At 44.0% G+C, this 17,102-nt stretch overlaps 1 protein-coding gene across 1 annotated transcript in view; it reads left to right on the top strand.

Annotated features, from left to right (window-relative positions):
* Nucleotides 1-4,459: 4,459 nt before the first annotated feature.
* The window catches only part of LOC140732927 (dual specificity tyrosine-phosphorylation-regulated kinase 1A-like), a 97,608-nt gene continuing 84,965 nt past the window's right edge, over nucleotides 4,460-17,102 (top strand). The window contains exon 1 of the mRNA XM_073055650.1: nucleotides 4,460-4,818. The gene's annotated coding sequence lies outside the window, so the exon portion shown is untranslated. The remainder of the gene's footprint in view (nucleotides 4,819-17,102) is intronic.

Raw genomic sequence — 17,102 nt, 5'->3', positions numbered from 1 at the left:
AAAAAGAGAATTGAAGTCGACAGTAGCAGGTGTCTACTATCAAACAGGGCAATAATAAGACTAAAGATGGAGATCTTATCTATACAGCTCTTTATATCATAGATAAGAACTATTCCATTCAAGAGTTAACCAATCAGATAGCTCCTATTCAAACAATGTGATAACGAGAACTTTCCAGAATTATGCGAACAACTCTAAACACTAGGGGGCGCACTGAACAGGTGCATATACATAATGTGACCATGAGGAAACATACTAAGCAGGTACATGTATACAGGTAATTATGTAAAATACAAGTCAGCAATTATTAGTTAAATTCAAATATAATAACAATAAAACAGTATAATTCACCATTCCTATTTTGTCAAGGGAATTTAAAAACAAAAAAGTCTTTCTGAAAAACAGATTAATGGGTTTATATAGCATGGAAATGGTCCTTCTGCCCAACTTTTTCATGTTGATGAAAATGTCTACAGGTCATCAATGGGTCACAAATGCCCCGCTTGTGGATGCCTATGCTTATGAACAAGCTTCCATAATATTAAATTCAACAGCCTGACTTCCATGCATAAGTTTGTTCATAGGACAGGCAGAACTAGTTGTCGCTTGGGAATTTTTCTTACTTTTCACCTTCTTTGAGTCACTGTCTTTTGAAGATGGCCTCGGTGGGAGGGAAGCCAGTGCCCATCCTGGAGCAGGCTGTGTGCTGTTGCTCAAGTCCTGCTGCTGTTCAACCTGCTGGTTCCTCCAGCAGACTGTATGGCCATTCTTTGGTGAACACTCAAACTACCGGATTGATCAATTAATGCAAAATAGTCTGTTATCTTGGCTGGAAAGTATTTTCCCTTCTGACTCCAAAGTGGACATGTAGCCAATGGTGATGAAAGCAGAAGTAAATTCAGTGGAGGATGTCTTTAAGAAGAGATGCCTCTAGAAGGCAGCATTCACCACTCCGGACTTCATCATCAAGGACATTCCCTCTCATTACAGGTGCCTGAAGACCCACACTCAATGATTCAGGGACAGCTTCTTCCCCTCCACCATAAGATTTCTGAACCCGTGTACAATATATTTTGTCATTTACAGCAATTTATTTTTATCTTTGCACTGTTGCAAAAGAACAAATTCACATCATAAGACAGTGATCTGAATGTGATTTGAAATGACACACACACAAAATGCTGGAGAAACTCAGCTGGTGAGGCAACATCATGGAGGAAAATGAACAGTTGATGTTTCTGTCCAGACATCATTCCAGTGAACCTCTTCTGCACCATCTCCAAAACCTCTACATTCTTCCTTATGGGGAGACCACAACTGAATACAGTACTCCACATGCAACCTAACCAGAGTTTTATAAATCTGCAACATAACTTCCCCCAGTTCTTGAACTCAGTGCCTCAACTGATAAAAGTAAGCATGCAGTCTACCTTTAACACCCTATTGGCCCAAACCCAAAAGCCTGGCATTAATATCTCCCAACATAGACTGTTCGAAAAGCTTCATCTGGACCTCCAGTGCCAAATTTTAAGCCTTTTTCCAGCAGCAAACCTCACACTCCACCTTCTCTACTTGGCTGTCCACCATTTTGTCCAGAGGGCACAGGAAATTCAAAAACACCAATGTGGGGCGGGGGCAGTCAGAAAAGCCCCTAAAAACCAAAAATGATCAACTAAAAATCCATGCAACACACACAAAGGGGCTTCCCTTCCTCCACTAATCAACTCTGCTCTCAAACGCATCTCTCCCATTTCCACTACATCTGCCCTCACCCCATCCACCCACTACCCCTCTCGGGACAGGGTTCCCCTTGTCCTTACCTATCACCCCACAAGCCTCTCGGTCCAACGTATAATTCTCCGTAACTTCCGCCACCTCCAACGGGATCCCACTACCTCCCCCCTTTCTGCAGGGATCACTCCCTACGCGACTCCCTTGTCCATTTGTCTCCTCCATCCCTTCCCACGGCTCTCTCTCCTGGCACTTACCCTTGTATGCAGAACGTGCTACACCTGCCCTTACACTTCCTCCCTCACCACCATTCAGGGCCCCAGACAGTCCTTCCAGGTGAGGCGACACTTCACCTGTGAGTCGGCTGGTGGGGTAAACTGCGTCCGGTGCTCCCGGTGTGGCCTTTTATATATTGGTGAGACCTGACGCAGACTGGGAGACTGTTTCGCTGAACACCTACGCTCTGTCCGCCAGAGAAAGCAGGATCTCCCAGTGGCCACGCATTTTAATTCCACGTCCCATTCCCATTCTGATATGTCTATCCATGGCCTCCTCTACTGTCAAGATGAAGCCACACTCAGGTCGGAGGAACAACACCTTATATACCGTCTGGGTAGCTTCCAACCTGATGGCATGAACATTGATTTCTCTAACTTCCATTAATGCCCCTCTTCCCCTTCTTACCCCATCCCTGATTTATTTATTTATTCCCCCCTTTTTCTCTCTCTCTGCCCATTTTTCTGTCTTTTCTCCATCTCCCTCTGGAGCTCCCCTCCCCCTTTCTTTCTCCCGAGGCCTCCCATCCCATGATCCTTTCCCTTCTCCAGCTCTGTATCCCTTTCGCCGATCACCTTTCCAGCTCTTGGCTTCATCCCACTCCCTCCGGACTTCTCCTATCATTTCACGTTTCCCCCTCCCCCTCTTACTATCTTTTATTTCAGTTAGTTCTGACGAAGGGTCTCGGCCTGAAATGTCGACAGTGCTTCTTCCTGCTGCGTTCCACCAGCATTGTGTGTGTTGCTTGAATTTCCAGCATCTGCAGATTTCCTTGTGTTTGCGAACTCAAAATCCATTATGGCTAATGCATTGCATCAAAATCTGAGGAAAGATGAGGTAAATGTACCCTCCCCCCCCAACACACACACACCAAAAGGCATTTTGTATTCACTGCCCCAACCTCACTTCAAAGTTGTTCTGGCCATTTGTCTGACGAGCATATGGGAAATTCAAAAATTCCAATAAGGGGGAAGATAAATTCCCAAAACAAAAAACCCCAAAAAAACCCCAATTTAGCTATTCAGCTGCTGCATTGCATTGCGACTTGAGGAAACAGGTGAGATAGATAGATAGATAGATAGATACTTTATTCATCCCCATGGGGAAATTCAACTTTTTTTCCAATGTCCCATACACTTGTTGTAGCAAAACTAATTACATACAATACTTAACTCAGTAAAAAAATATGATATGCATCTAAATCACTATCTCAAAAAGCATTAATAATAGCTTATAAAAAGTTCTTAAGTCCTGGCGGTAGAATTGTAAAGCCTAATGGCATTGGGGAGTATTGACCTCTTCATCCTGTCTGAGGAGCATTGCATCGATAGTAACCTGTCACTGAAACTGCTTCTCTGTCTCTGGATGGATTTTTTCCCCCTCTTCAAAGGCCTTTTCTTCCCCCCACATCTCTGAGGGTAGTAGTCATTTTGTTGGGGAGGCATTGTTAATTCAAAAGCTCCAACAGGGAAGAAATAAAAACCAAGAAGGTAAAACCCAAATGTCCAACCCAGCTGCTGCATTGTCTTGAAAGAAGCAAGATGAATACACTTTCTCCTTTCACCCTTCAAGGTGGCGGTCGCCATTTTGTTGTGTGGGCACAGGAAATTAAAATGTTTCCACAGTGCTGGTGGAGGGATTAGAGCTTCAAAAACTCAAAGGTTGAACCGAAAACCCAACCCAGCTGCTGCAATGCACAGAAATCTGAGGAAAGAGAAGAGAGGTGAATAAACGTTTGGCCCTTTTGAGGCTTCTTCACCCCACCCACCAGTAATCCCCTCCAAAGGGGCAGTGGCGATTTTGGTGGGCGCAGGGAATTCTAAAGTTCCAGCAGGGATGAAATAACCCTAAAAAAAAAATCAAAAAGAGAACTGCAAACCAATCCAGCTGTTGCATTGTAATGAAATCTGAGGAGAGAAGCGAGGTGATGGATTTCTTTTACCTTTCCAAAGGCCTTCCCCTGCCCCCTAAAGGGGCGGCAGCCATTTTATTCTGCACGCGTGAAAATTTCAAAAGCTCCCAAGCTGGCAGTGGGGGGGGGGGGGGAAGAAAGAGAAAGACCTTCAGAATTTAAAAAGGTCTAACTGAAAACCCAACCCGACTGCAGGATTGTATTGAGACTTGAAGGAAGAGACGAGGGAAACTGATGTTATCCCCCTCCATGAGGCCTTCGCCCGCACTATTCCTCCCCCTCCCCGAAGGGACGGCGGCCATTTTGTCGGACAGGCGGGAAATTTTGAATTAAAAAACGGTCGGAGCGTCAAAATTAAACACAAGAATCGACGATTACATTTGAGAGGATATTCGCAAAAAGGCACTGAAGGAATTAAAAACTGGTTGAGGGAGGTGGGGGTGGGGGCTTTGCGGATCGAGGGCGGGTTGCCGACCGCCGTTTAGTGGGCGGTGCGCGGCGGGAAGTTTGAATCGGCCTCAGTTCGGGGTTTTAAAATCCGGCGTCTCCTCCGCCTTTTTTTCCCTCCGTTTGCAACTGCGCCACCCTCATACACCTCTGCCCGAAAGGAGGGAGGAGGAGGGGGGTCCGGTCGCCGATGGAGGGCAGAGAGAATCGGCGCCGCTCGCTACTCGAGCCCGGGCCCGGCGATTAGAGGCCCGGCCCCCCCTCCTCCATCCTCTCCCCGCAGCCGGAGAATTTTTTTTTTAATCGGCGGAGAGAGGGGAAAAAGCAGCCGAAGGATCCGCGGAGACTGATCAACGAAAAAAACAGAGAGGCAGAGAAGAGAGGGAAGAGACGGGGACTACCCAAGACCGGGGCCTCAGGCCTACTTTCCCGGTCCCGGGCCGTCAGCTGAGGTGAGTTCCACTTCTGCCACCCTACCCTCTCCCGGGCTTCTTAATTGGGCCCTAACCTCTCCCCTCCCCTTCAACGTCTTAGTGTACTCGAATCTCCGGCAATAACAAGCAGCCGTAACACGCACTTAACTAGCGAGACTAGCTGGTCACTAACCCGGGGGCTCCGTGTTTCAGCCCTAACCCAGGAGCTGGCTGTTAACTATTGGAGATGGAATTCCTAAGCAGGTCCAAAAAATTAATTGGAATTCGGTAACCAATGACTAGATATGACTGATTTCTGCAGAGGTCAGAGTTAATGTGTTGTCACTAACCAATTGTCAAGAATTAACTAGATCTGAATGATCACTGATGTCATGTGTTGTCATTGTCGGTAATAAGATCTAGAGAATTGCTCAGAGTTAATTGTGGCTGATCAAATCTGTTTTGACGTGTTGTTGCTGCCCAGGTATAAATTAATCATATCTCAGTGATCACCGTAGAGGTTAGAGTTAATACGATTTCAGTAGCCAAGTGTCAAACATTATCTGGATCTGACAGCTCAAAGATAGTTCTGTTTTTGTTATGTTGTTGGTAACATGACCCTAAGAAGTAGTTTGAGTTAACCAACCAATTGGAAGCAGGACTAAATTAACTACATCTGACTAATCTCTGTAGAGACCAGAGTTAATGTGTTGTCATTAATTAAGTGTCAAGTATTAACTAGTTCTGGATGATCATGAATTGTCGTGGCTTTAATATGTTGTTAGTAAAGAAGTAGTCAGAGTTAGGTAATTGAATTTGTTTTTTTGTGTGTTGTTGCTAACTGGGTCTAAGTTAACCATGTTATCATTAACAAGATCTAAGGAACTGGAGCTGTGATTACAAATAGTCTATTTTGTTGTGTTGTCAGTAGTGAAGTGTAAACAATTCATTGCCTCTGACCAATTGCCAAATTGGATCCTCTAACATTATGATATGACTAACCAGACCTAAGCAGTCAGTCAGTTGAACCTACCTAAATGATTGATTGGTGACTGTGTCAGCTAAATATCTGATCACATGGTTTGATCAATGATTGAACTTGGTTTTTCTAATGTGCCTAATACCTAATCAATGTTGTGAGCTAATACATGGTCAATAACAGGATCCAGCTTCTAATAAAGTGACACAACACACACTCAGCAGGCCAGGCAGTATCTATGGAAAAGAGTAAATAGTCGAAGTTTCAGGCTGAGACCCTTCATCAGTCTTGGCCCGAAGAGTTGACTATTTACTCTATTCAACAGGTGGTGCCCTGCCTGCTGAATTCTTCCAGCATTTTGTGTGTGTGTTGCTTTAAAAAAAAGTGAAGGTGATGGGTTTATAGTTATAATAGCCAGACCATTACTGTGTAACTGTGTGATGCATTTTGGAACTACACTGTGGAAGTTATAAATGCAATTAATCAATTACAGTACTGTGAATATTTTAAAAATATGATCAGTATGTGCCAACGTCTGTGTTCCTGATGATATTGTAATCACAGTTAAATACAGCCCAGTTCAGGTGCATGTTATTGCCATGGCCATTTGGGTTTCTTCCCAGTGCTTCAGTTTCTTTCCACATCCTAACACTGTGTGGTTTGGTAGGTTAACCAGGTTCTGTATTTGCCCCCTGCTGTGTAGAGTCCAAGTTTTGGGGGGGGGGTGCAGGGGGGGAAGAGTTGCTGGGACTGTGGGGAAAGTAAAATTGGTGCACGATGCTCCGCATGGACTTGGGGGACTGAAGGTCCTCTTTCTGTGCTACGTGATTATAAGTTGAGAACTAGAGTGCTATGATTGAGTGCGGTGTGCGCCTGTAATTGATGCTGTGCTCTACAGTACAAGTTCTCTCCAGTTTACAAACTCCCGACCTGTGTACAGCCCAGATAGATGGATAAATGTTTGGGATGATTTCCTCTTTGTTGCCAGGCTTCACTGATCGGTCTGTGTTGTCATGTTGTCGGTAATAAGATGTAAAGAATTGCTCAGATTGCTAATCAGATCTGTCTTCGGGTGTTGTTACTGCCCAGGTATAAATTAACCACATCCCACTGATCACCGTAGAGGTCAGAGTTAATATGATTTCATTAACCAAGTGTCAAGAATTATCTGGATCTGGCCCACAGTCAGGCTTCCCACTTTCAAACAGTTGTAAACTGGCCAATATCTGTACGGGAAATCGATAACTTCAAGTCAAAGTCGAGTTTATTGTCATATACGCACGTACATTGCAGGTGCAATGGAAAATCTTACTTGCAGCAACATCACCTGTAAGTAGCATTCACAAGGAAAACATAAATTATCAGCAATTCTTACAAGAAAGAACATAATTAGAGTACAAAAAAAACCCAAGTCCACTTTAGTCCGAAGTGATTAGAGATGTGCCGGTTGGTTCAGGAACCAAATGGTTGAAAGGAGGTCGCTGTTCCTGAACCTGGTGTTGTGGGGCTTCAGGCTTCTGTACCACCTGCCCGATGGGAGCTGTAAGAAAATGGCAAGGCCTGGATGATGGGGATCCTTAGCAGGCCCCTCGGCATCTATAGAAAAGAGTAAACAGTCCTGAAGAAGGGTTTTGACCCAAGATGTCGACTGTTAACACTTTTCTATGGATGCTGCCTGGCCTGCCAAGGATCCCTACCATTTGTCTGACCTCTAGCAGTTTGTGTGTGTGTGTGTGTGTTGCTTTGGATTTCCAGCATCTGCAGATTTTCTTTTGTTTGTGGTTGCGACCCTTGTTAGGTGTTGTTACCTTAAGCCATCACTGGTTATGGGGAACTCTTTCTGATCTCTTCTGTACTCAGTATATTAAAAACGTACGCACAAATCTATACACATTCTTTTCCATTTGATCTGCTTTTATGAATGCCTAAGCTGCAGTAACACCCTGTACATTGAGGTGGTGCTGCTGTGTGACAATTTTACAAAGGTGATTCCCATTGTAAGTGTTGTCCTAAAATTAGCAGTATTAAATCTGACAGGCTGTGAATGCAGGCAATCTGCTAGAGATCAGAGATTCTCAGACTCCTCATCTGAACCCCATTGCTGAGGAAAAATGTTTCCAGAAGGACTGTATGAAATTCAAACCAAACTTTAAACTTAGTTTATACATCACATTTTTTTAAAACTGCATTTAACCATCAAGTATAAAGCAGTTCTCTGAGCACTGGAAGGTGCAGAAAACTGAGACTGGAGGGCCTGAGATATAAGGAGTGGCTGGTTTTCCTTTGAGTGAGGAGGCTGAGGGGTGACCTTTTAGGGGTTTATAAAATCATGAGGGGCAGAAATAAGGTGGATGGTTACTGTCTTTTTCTCCAGGGTAGAGGATTCTAAAATCCGAGGACATAGATATATTAAAAGTGGACCTGAGGGTCAGGTTTTTCACAGAGAGAGTGGTGGATGTACGTCAAGGGAGGGTGGTATGTGGTACAATTACAGTGTTTAAAATATATTTGGATAGGTGCATGGATAGAAAAGGTTTAGGGACGTGGGCAAAATGCAGGCAAACGAGACTAGCTCAGACAGACATTTTGATGAGTATGACTATCGGACAGGAAGTACAGAAGCCTGAAGACCCACACTACCAAGTTCAAGAACAGCTACTTCTCTTCAACCATTCAATTCCTGAACCAAACGGCACGACACTAATCACCACTACAGTTTAGCAACATGATAATCACTTTTCACTAAAACAGACGATTTTGTTCTAAATTTGTGTACAATTTATGTTTACCTTTCTCGTGACTATTGTTTGTATGATGTTTTGTTCCAGTGGTGCTAATGCATGAAAGCTTTTTGGTACGATCTGTATATGGCAATAAACTTGACTTTGACTTGTTTCTGTGTAGCATAACCCTGACTTTTTCCCTTCTACTTTCTCTGTGAATCATTCCCTCTCTTGTATCCAGCAGCTCACCTTTTACCACATACCCAACCGCTGTATGGGACAATTTGAAGACTGAAGACAAACTTGTTTTATCAATAAACATGATTAAAATAGACAGCATCTCCTCAGAAATGCTGCAATTCTGTTTCTCCCTGTAGGAACTTCAGATTTCAGTAAGACTAGAGTACATGGTGTTTAACTTGTGGAGTGAATTGTGTTTGCCTGCACAAATATCATTTGCTTGACCCAGTGTACACATTGCCCACATTCTATAGAAAGTTAATGTAGACAACTGAGGGAAGGATTGTTATAAAAACATCATAGCCTCTGACTGTAACAGCATATAATTAATAACTTGGCACATGTCTAGTATAGATCATTGATTTCATATAAGCAGCATGCAGTCAGTAATTGGGCTGTAGCTTTATACATGTTTCAGGTAGATTAATAGCTGAATGCTCTCCCATTGATCTGTTGCGCTAAACCATTTACCAAATATCAATAGACTGTCCTTATCCAAGCTTTTGCATTATTCAGTATGGCAGAGATTTTGTATTTGCTGCAGATTGTTCATGTGTTGAAATTGTTCATTTTATATCCATGCATCTGTCATTGGAGTGTCTAGATTTGCACTGCAATTGATTTATAGCATGTATCTAATCAGTAACGGTAGAGTATTTGGTTGTAAAGTGGACCATATCGACTCTTCCCCACCTCGATCTCTCAATTTTGTCAAGTTCCTCCAGTATTCCTTGCATTTTTCTGCTGGCTAGGATGACAGATTTTGGGAGCAGAAACCCCTTCAATGTTTCCACTAACAGCACACTATGTCTGAGTTTGCAAGGAATTTGCCTGTGTAGCAATCAATTTAGTTTATGAGAGGGTGCTGAGAACATCCTTCATTTAAGACATGTATTGGAGTTCATTGCTCATTTTGAAATAATGTCTGTTTTGCTGTCTCTCCTGCTGAGTAGTTGTAAGTTATTTAAGGTTAATCCTGATGCTTCAGTTGGGTGGATTTGTTCTGTGTGTGTGTTGTGGAGTTTGTGCATACTTCCTGTGACTGTGGGAAGTGTGGGGAACCCACAAAAGCATGCAGGTTGGTAGTAATTGGGCACTGAAAATTGCCCCTAGGATCTGGGTTGGCATGTGCTTAGTGGGCCGAAGGGCCCCTTACTATGTTGTTCAAAAGACATCTAGAAAGGTTCGGAGAGATATGGGTCAAATGCAGGCAAATAACACTAGCATACTTTGGCATCATGGTGAAAGTGGATGAGATGGGTTAAGCAGCTTGTTTCTGTGCTGTTAACCCTATGATTCTAGTCTGCTTGTGCAGTTTTAGAGCCTCATTTCTTGGCTGTGGGATAAAAATGCTACTGTATACAGGACCTATGGTGTATGAGGTGTCCAGGGAGGATTAACTCCTCTGGTAAAGGGGCTTGTTGAGTCCCCCCTGGGGCCAGCTCACTCATCTTTGCTCCCCACCTGCCACTCAGCTCTCACCTGTGGGTCCAAGTAGCTGTTTGCAAGCAACAGAGGTTACACCCTGGTACACCACTGTGACAGGTGGGGGTAGCTGGTGGCCTCATACCCCTGTCCCAGCATGTGAACTTGGCTCCAGCGGACTGGGCCAGTGAGATCTCCGCTCCACGGAGAATGAAGGGCATGGCAAGGCACAGAAAATGCCATGGTAATTCACCGCAACCAAGTACACCCCGGTTTCTCACACGACTGGACATGGACTTCTGAGGTCAAGAGAGTGGAACTGCCCCAGTGCAACCGTTTTTCCACTTTAAAAACTTCCACACAGATTTCCTGTCATCGACGGACAACCACCATTGGTTCTCGTCAAATGTACATTTGCGGAAAGTTAACTTTTGCAGAATTAATGAGGTCATGGGCAGCAGGATAATCCACCCTGGTTTTGTGGTATTTTGTCTTTGCTTTAATGAAAGGAGTGTATGATCCACATCTCCAACCTCCAGTGAAAAGAGCCACCAGCAGCATAGTAAACGGCTGGCTTCCAGCTTCCTACCAGGGCACTGCCAAACTTGCTGGCTTTTGCCAGTGGCCTTTTAGCATGGGATTACTGTGGCAGCAGTTACTGATTTAGTGGTCATGCATATGTGCAGTGGATAGCTCTGGGATCAGTGTTTCTGGTTACTGTTTATGCATATTTCTTCTCCGGGACCTGCCTTGCTGTCCAGGGCCACCGTAGTCAGAACTGCAGATCAATCAACAGAATAGTTTTCATCGATGGCTGCCGTTACACTGTTGTTCCTACTTGAACAAACAGCAGAATCAGGTTTATTATTGCTGTCTTATATGATGTGAGACTTGTTTTGTGGCAGCAGTATAGTGCAGAGACATAAAATTACTTTAAATTACAAATTAAAAACTGCAAGAAAAGGGAATGAAGAAATAGTGTCATGGGTTCATGGACAGTTCAGAAATATGATGGTGGAAGGGAAGAAGCTGTTCTTGAATCATCGAGTGTGGGTCTTCAGGCTCCTATGCCTCATCTCTGATGGTAGTAATAAGAAGGCAGGTCCCAGAAAGTGGTGGAACAGCTTGTTGCTATGGGAACTGGTATATTTCCTTTCCCCTCTTGTGCCTTTTGGATTCTGCAACTTGTCATCAGAATCACTGTAGGGACAAGAGACGTTAGGATCTGGATCAAGAAACAATCTGCTGAAAGAACTCAGCAGGTCGAGCAACGTCTGAGAGAGGAAAAGAGTTGTTGGTGTTTCGGACTGAGAGTGGAGAGTCAAGGTGGCCATTATAAAGAGGAGAAGGGGAGTGGTGAGAATGGATTCTGAGGCGATTGGTGGACTGAAGAGGGGCATAAGGTGGCAGGCAGGTAGTGCCAGGTAGGGGACTTCAGTGTAGCGTGTGGAATTGAAAGATATTGGCAGGTGAATGATAGGTGGAGGCAGACAGAGTGGAAAAGGGTAAGGGAGGAAGGTGGGGACCAGGTGGGTGAGGGCTGGGGGACTGTTGCTGGATGGTGAAAAGCAAGAACACAGCATTACCAGTGCTGGATTATGGTAAGTAAAGGAGATGAGAATGGGAACCATTGGGGAGGGGGCTGAATGGTAGTTCCTGGGCTTCACTTAACCAGTTCATTGAAGTCAAATTGAGCTGATGAAGAATGTGACCTATCTGGCCTGAATTTTCCAATGGTTCTGCTCCACATAAACCTTTCCTTTTCACCGCACCCTAACGAAGTTAAGCTGTCTGAGGGTCTCTGGCCATTGCTGGCCACCCAATTCAACACTCCGAGTTTGCCTGATTCTGCAACACCTCCTATGATCCAATGAACCAAACCAGTTGCCTACTGATTAGATCAGAATAATGAATTGAAGTGTGCAGAGTAATGTGTACCGGAAAACCAATGGCAGTTTCTAAGGTAAAAAACTTCATTGATATTTAATTTACTGACGTAATTAAATGCATTATTATAATTGGAATCCTAAGGCAAAATACAAGGTCTGTCAATCATCAGTCATCCACTTGCACTAATCCTGTTTAATTATCCCCACACCCAGATTAGAGTCATAGGAAACTACAGCACAGAAATAGGCTCTTTGGCCCATCTACTCTGTGCCAAACCATTGAAACTGCCTAGTCCCAATGGCCATAGCCCTCCATAACCTTCCCATCCATGTATCTATCCAAACGTCTTAAACGTTGAAATCAAATTTGCGTCCACCATTTGCACTGGCAGCTCGTGCCACACCCTTACCACCCACTGGAAAAGTTTCCCCTCATGTTCTTCACATTCTTGGGGCATTTTACAGTGGGTATTTATCATCCATTGATATACTCGTCTTTGGATGCAGGAGGAAACTGGAGTTTGCGATCACAGAAAGACACACAAACTCCACATATCAACAGCATCCAGAGGTCAGGATAGAAACTGGGTCTCTGAAGCATTTTCTATTTTCATTCCAGACAAGGGATTTCTACAGTTGCTGAAAATCTTGAGCTTCTGCCACATCTGTTCTAAGATGAGACTTTACATTCCAGGACATCTGACACCCCATCTTACCGTGTACTCACCTAGAACCCCTCAAGCCCTTGCAGTCAACACACCAGTGTCTGCAACTTCTGCCCCTCTCCCCCCCCCGATGAAGACTCTTGGTCTGAAACTTCGACTATTTCCCTCCATGGATGCTGTCTGATCTCCTGAGTTTCTCTAGCATTTTGTGTGTGTTGCTCAGCCTGTGTTGTTCTTGACTGCTTTTCTTGAGACCAGTTAGAAATGTGGAGCAAGCTGCACCTGTCCATCTCAGCTCAAGGTACCTCCCTAGCTCTGCACAATGTAGTTTTACCTGTGGTAGATCTTTCAGCGTTCACCTGGGCTCGGTGCTCATGAATAGCTTTGGACTTTATTCTCTGAACCGCAGGAGAATGAGGGAAGATCTTACAGAGATATATAAAATTATGAGGGGTATACACAGTATGAACGCATGTAGGCTTTCTCCCCTCAGGTTGGGTGACACTAGAACTAGAGGTCCTAGGTTAAGGCTGAAATGTGAAATATTTAAGGGGTGCCTGAGGGGGAGATACTTCACTCAGAGGTTGATATGAGTGGGGAGCAAGCTGCCAGTGGAAGTGGTAGGTAAGTGTTCAATTGTAACATTTAAGAGATGTTCAGATAGGTGCATAGATGGAAGGAGTATGGAGGGATATTGTCTGGGTACAGGTAGGTAGGACTGGGCAGGAAAACGGTGGATGGGCCAAAGGGCCTGTTTCTGCACCTTAAAATGATTTTAATAGAGATATAGGAAACCTTGTCTGCTATATGCAGGCATAGGAAGCATTATACACTGGCTTTCCTGCACAGCCAGACGGTCTTTAATGTACCACCAGAATTAAGCCCTTTAGCTCATCATACCCCGTCAATTGTTGTGCCTGTCCATACACATGCCATTTGCCACCACCTTTCTTTGGTAGCAAGCTGCAGGTATCTCCAACTCCCCATTGGGAAACAGGTTCTACCTACCCTATATACTTCTGTCAAGTCACCCTTCAGCTACCTTCTCTCCATGCAAAATAAACCCATTTTATCAATCTTTCTAACTAAATCCAGCCAACATCTTATTAAAACTGCCATCAGCTTCTTAGAAAACCCTAACACGGCCTTGGAAAATATTTAGTTTTTTTTCTGTTGTAGAGCTTGCACTAATGTTGTTATATTTATTTTGTCATGTAAGTTATGCATAATTTACATCAATAAGTTTATATTATACTTGTCAGGTCTGTAAAGTACTGTGCTGCTGCTAAGAGCTAATTTTCATGGCGTTTATACCCTGTCTGCCCATGACAATAAACCTGAACTTGGTCTGTGGTGGGAGAGGAGAAATGACCTGAGTACTCCTTGCAAAGCCTTCTTTCAGGTCTAGAAAGGGGAAGAAGCTGTTGTTGAACCTTGAGGTGTGGGTTTTCAGACTCGTGTATCCCCTGCCTAAGTAATGGTAGTCGATTCCTGCATTATAGAATTGTAGTTGTTTTATTATTGTCACATGTACTGAGTTAGAGTGAAGACTTGTCTTGCATACTGTTTACACAGAACAACATTGCAGAATAAGGTGTAAAGCTAGAGAGAAAGCGCAGCTCAGGTGCACGATAAAATACAAGATGAGGTGGGCTCCTCATGTAATACAGCTTCCTCAGATGTCCAAGTGAGGTGCTAGTCCAGAAATGGTATCTGTTCATGTTCATGCACTTATTGCAGAGAAATTCAGTGCTCACTCATATTTGTACTGAGTAACAAGGAGGGGGATGTGCTTGTGAATGAAATCCAGGAGAGGGTTTGGTGTGGTTAAGGTTTGAGATCTGGATAGACTGAAGGAGAGAGGAGCAGAGTCACAAGCCCAAACCTCAACCCACTGGCCCAGCTGAATTTCAGGCACAATCTGATCAAGAGCCACTGGCTGACTTTCAGTGCTTAAAAAAATCTTTGTTGGATGTGAATAAGTTTGGCAGTTCCAAAAGCAGGGAATAGTATAGAAATGTAAATCGTTCTTGTCTTAATATCAATCTGATGCTCAAATCTCACTAATGCCTCCTGGGTCCATTTATTCTGGCTCATTAATCTTAGCATCTTTATCCAGTGTGGGTCTGTGTGTCTGATACTAGTCAGAGATCTTGTAATCGACGTTTGATTGACCTCTGCACATACATTCAATGTGTTTGATTCTAGTCCAGTATCTTTATCCATTGTCAGTTTGTATGATGCATCTGTTAAATTGGAACTGATTTGACTGTCCTTTCCTCTCCCAGTACGAAGAGCAGGAATGTTTGTACTATGCTTCTTTGGTACTGCCCCAGGGTCATTGATTGAAAATGATTATTTTCATCTTGCTGCCCATTTTTCATTCAATTTGGTTGCAAATGGGTCTGCTGGGACTGCTGCCGGTGACAAAAATCTTTTGCCTTTAACTTGACACTTTTTATAGAAAACCAGATGGACATGGCATATCCCCGTATTTTTCTATCTCCATGCTTTCTGAATTTCCCAATGAAATGCTGTTTCTCCTCACAAAGGGTGGAGGATTTATGGTCACAAGCTTCTCACTACCTGTCCCCTCGTATTGAGGATGTGATTTCTGCTCAATCCAGCCATTGTACTCGACTTGTAGGAAAGGAAGCTGATGTAACCGAGAACAAACAATGGCTGTATTTATTTAGCAGGGTAACTGTCAGATCCATGATTTAACATTCAGTTCTTTGGCCTCATTTTCTGAAACTTGTGAACATGGATTCGGGTGTCCTGGTCAAAGTGGCTGAACAATGCCACTTGGAAGATAAGTTGGTTTATTATTGTCACATTCTTCTTTGTCTTAAGCCCATCAGCCCTGTGGCTTCCGCTTTCGTCATATGGCTTCATAGGTCTTCTAGGTGAAAGTTCTTCCTTTCCGAGGGATGCTTTGGAGCTTCTGTTGATGTTTCGGTACCTCTCTTTTCACAGCTGGGCTTGAGACTGTCCATGGTGGAGTGGACTGTCTGTACTGAGTGGAAAAACTGGGCTTGCAACGGTGCATTGAGGTAGTGTAAGGGAAAACAAGAACAGTGCAGAATGAAGTGTTACAGTTACAGAGAAAGTGCAATGCAGGCAGGGAATGAGGTGCAAGGTCAAAGCAAGGTAAATTGGTGAGGTGCCCATCTTTTCATTTAATAGTCTTATTGTGGTATAGATGCTGTCCTTATGCTTGGTGGTATGTGCACGTGGCCCAGTTCTCTTTGCTGAGTTATATACACCACAGGAACAGTCCCTTTACTGTCCATGCCAGTGAACATGTCCATATAAGCTAACCCATGTTTCTCTAAACTTTTCCTAGCCATGTACCTCTCCAAATGTTTTTTTAAGTGTTGTTAACGCACCTGCATCTACTACTTCCTCTGGCAGTTCAATCCATCTGTGTAAAGAAATTGCCTTTCAGGCCCCTATTAAGTCTTTCCCCTCTCACCTTAAACCAATGCCCTCTGATTTTTGAGTCCCTTTCCCTTCGAAAAAGACTCTGTGAATTCTCCCTATCAATGGCTCCTCATGATTTTATACACTTCTAAAGGCTGTCCCTCAATTTCAGACGTTTCAAGGAAATGAAGTTCTACCCTGCCCAATCCCTCCTTAGAAGTCATGCCCTCTTTTCGGCATCCTCTTCAGTATTCAAACCCAGCACTGTACTGAGACGAGGCTGCCCACTGAGCCCAGGGTGGTGATTGCGGACACATTGACTTGATCCGCACCCCCACCAGCCCTGTGGCCACCTTTATGCATATGCAGCATCAGGGGACAGTATAGTGTTAATCCCACTGATCTATCTAGTGTGGGAAAAAGAAGCAGTTCAAATTCAATTTCTGTTTTGCAAAGCCAGAAACAATGAATTAATCTCATTAGCAAAATGTATATCATAATGTAAAAGTGTAAATATTAGCACTCTGTATATTCATGTTGCCTGCCCATCCAAGGATGGACAGTGGGGCTTGGGGTGGGGGTGGTGATGGAGACTGACTTTTATTGAAGTGAGATGTGTGCTCCTGCATTTATTTTGTTGCTGACACGTTGGCTGAGTTCCTGCAGTGCGGTCTGAATGATGGGATTGTATGCGGAGTGGGTACTTCCCTGTGCCCTGTCCCAGCTGGCTCAGCCACGGGCCAGTTAATTGATCAGTTCTACAACGCTGTCCCCTCAACACTGTGGCCTCTTTGTTTAAGTGGGTTGGGATCTTACACCCTGCCAGTTCCTGGGCCTGAGAAGCGCTCGTAATTGCTGAGTCCAGGGAGCACTTGGCAAAGACTGGCGCTGTTCTTGCCAATTCTGCAAGGGGATTAGTGCCACCCTGAGATAACTTTTTTTTCCTCTAGCAGTGAAATTTTGTTTCTCAGTGTGTTCC

Source organism: Hemitrygon akajei, chromosome 1, assembly GCF_048418815.1.
Source record: "Hemitrygon akajei chromosome 1, sHemAka1.3, whole genome shotgun sequence".
Lineage (NCBI taxonomy): Eukaryota > Metazoa > Chordata > Chondrichthyes > Myliobatiformes > Dasyatidae > Hemitrygon > Hemitrygon akajei.
The sequence above is the reverse complement of the archived record's forward strand: the minus strand, read 5'-3'. Positions and strand labels throughout refer to the sequence as shown.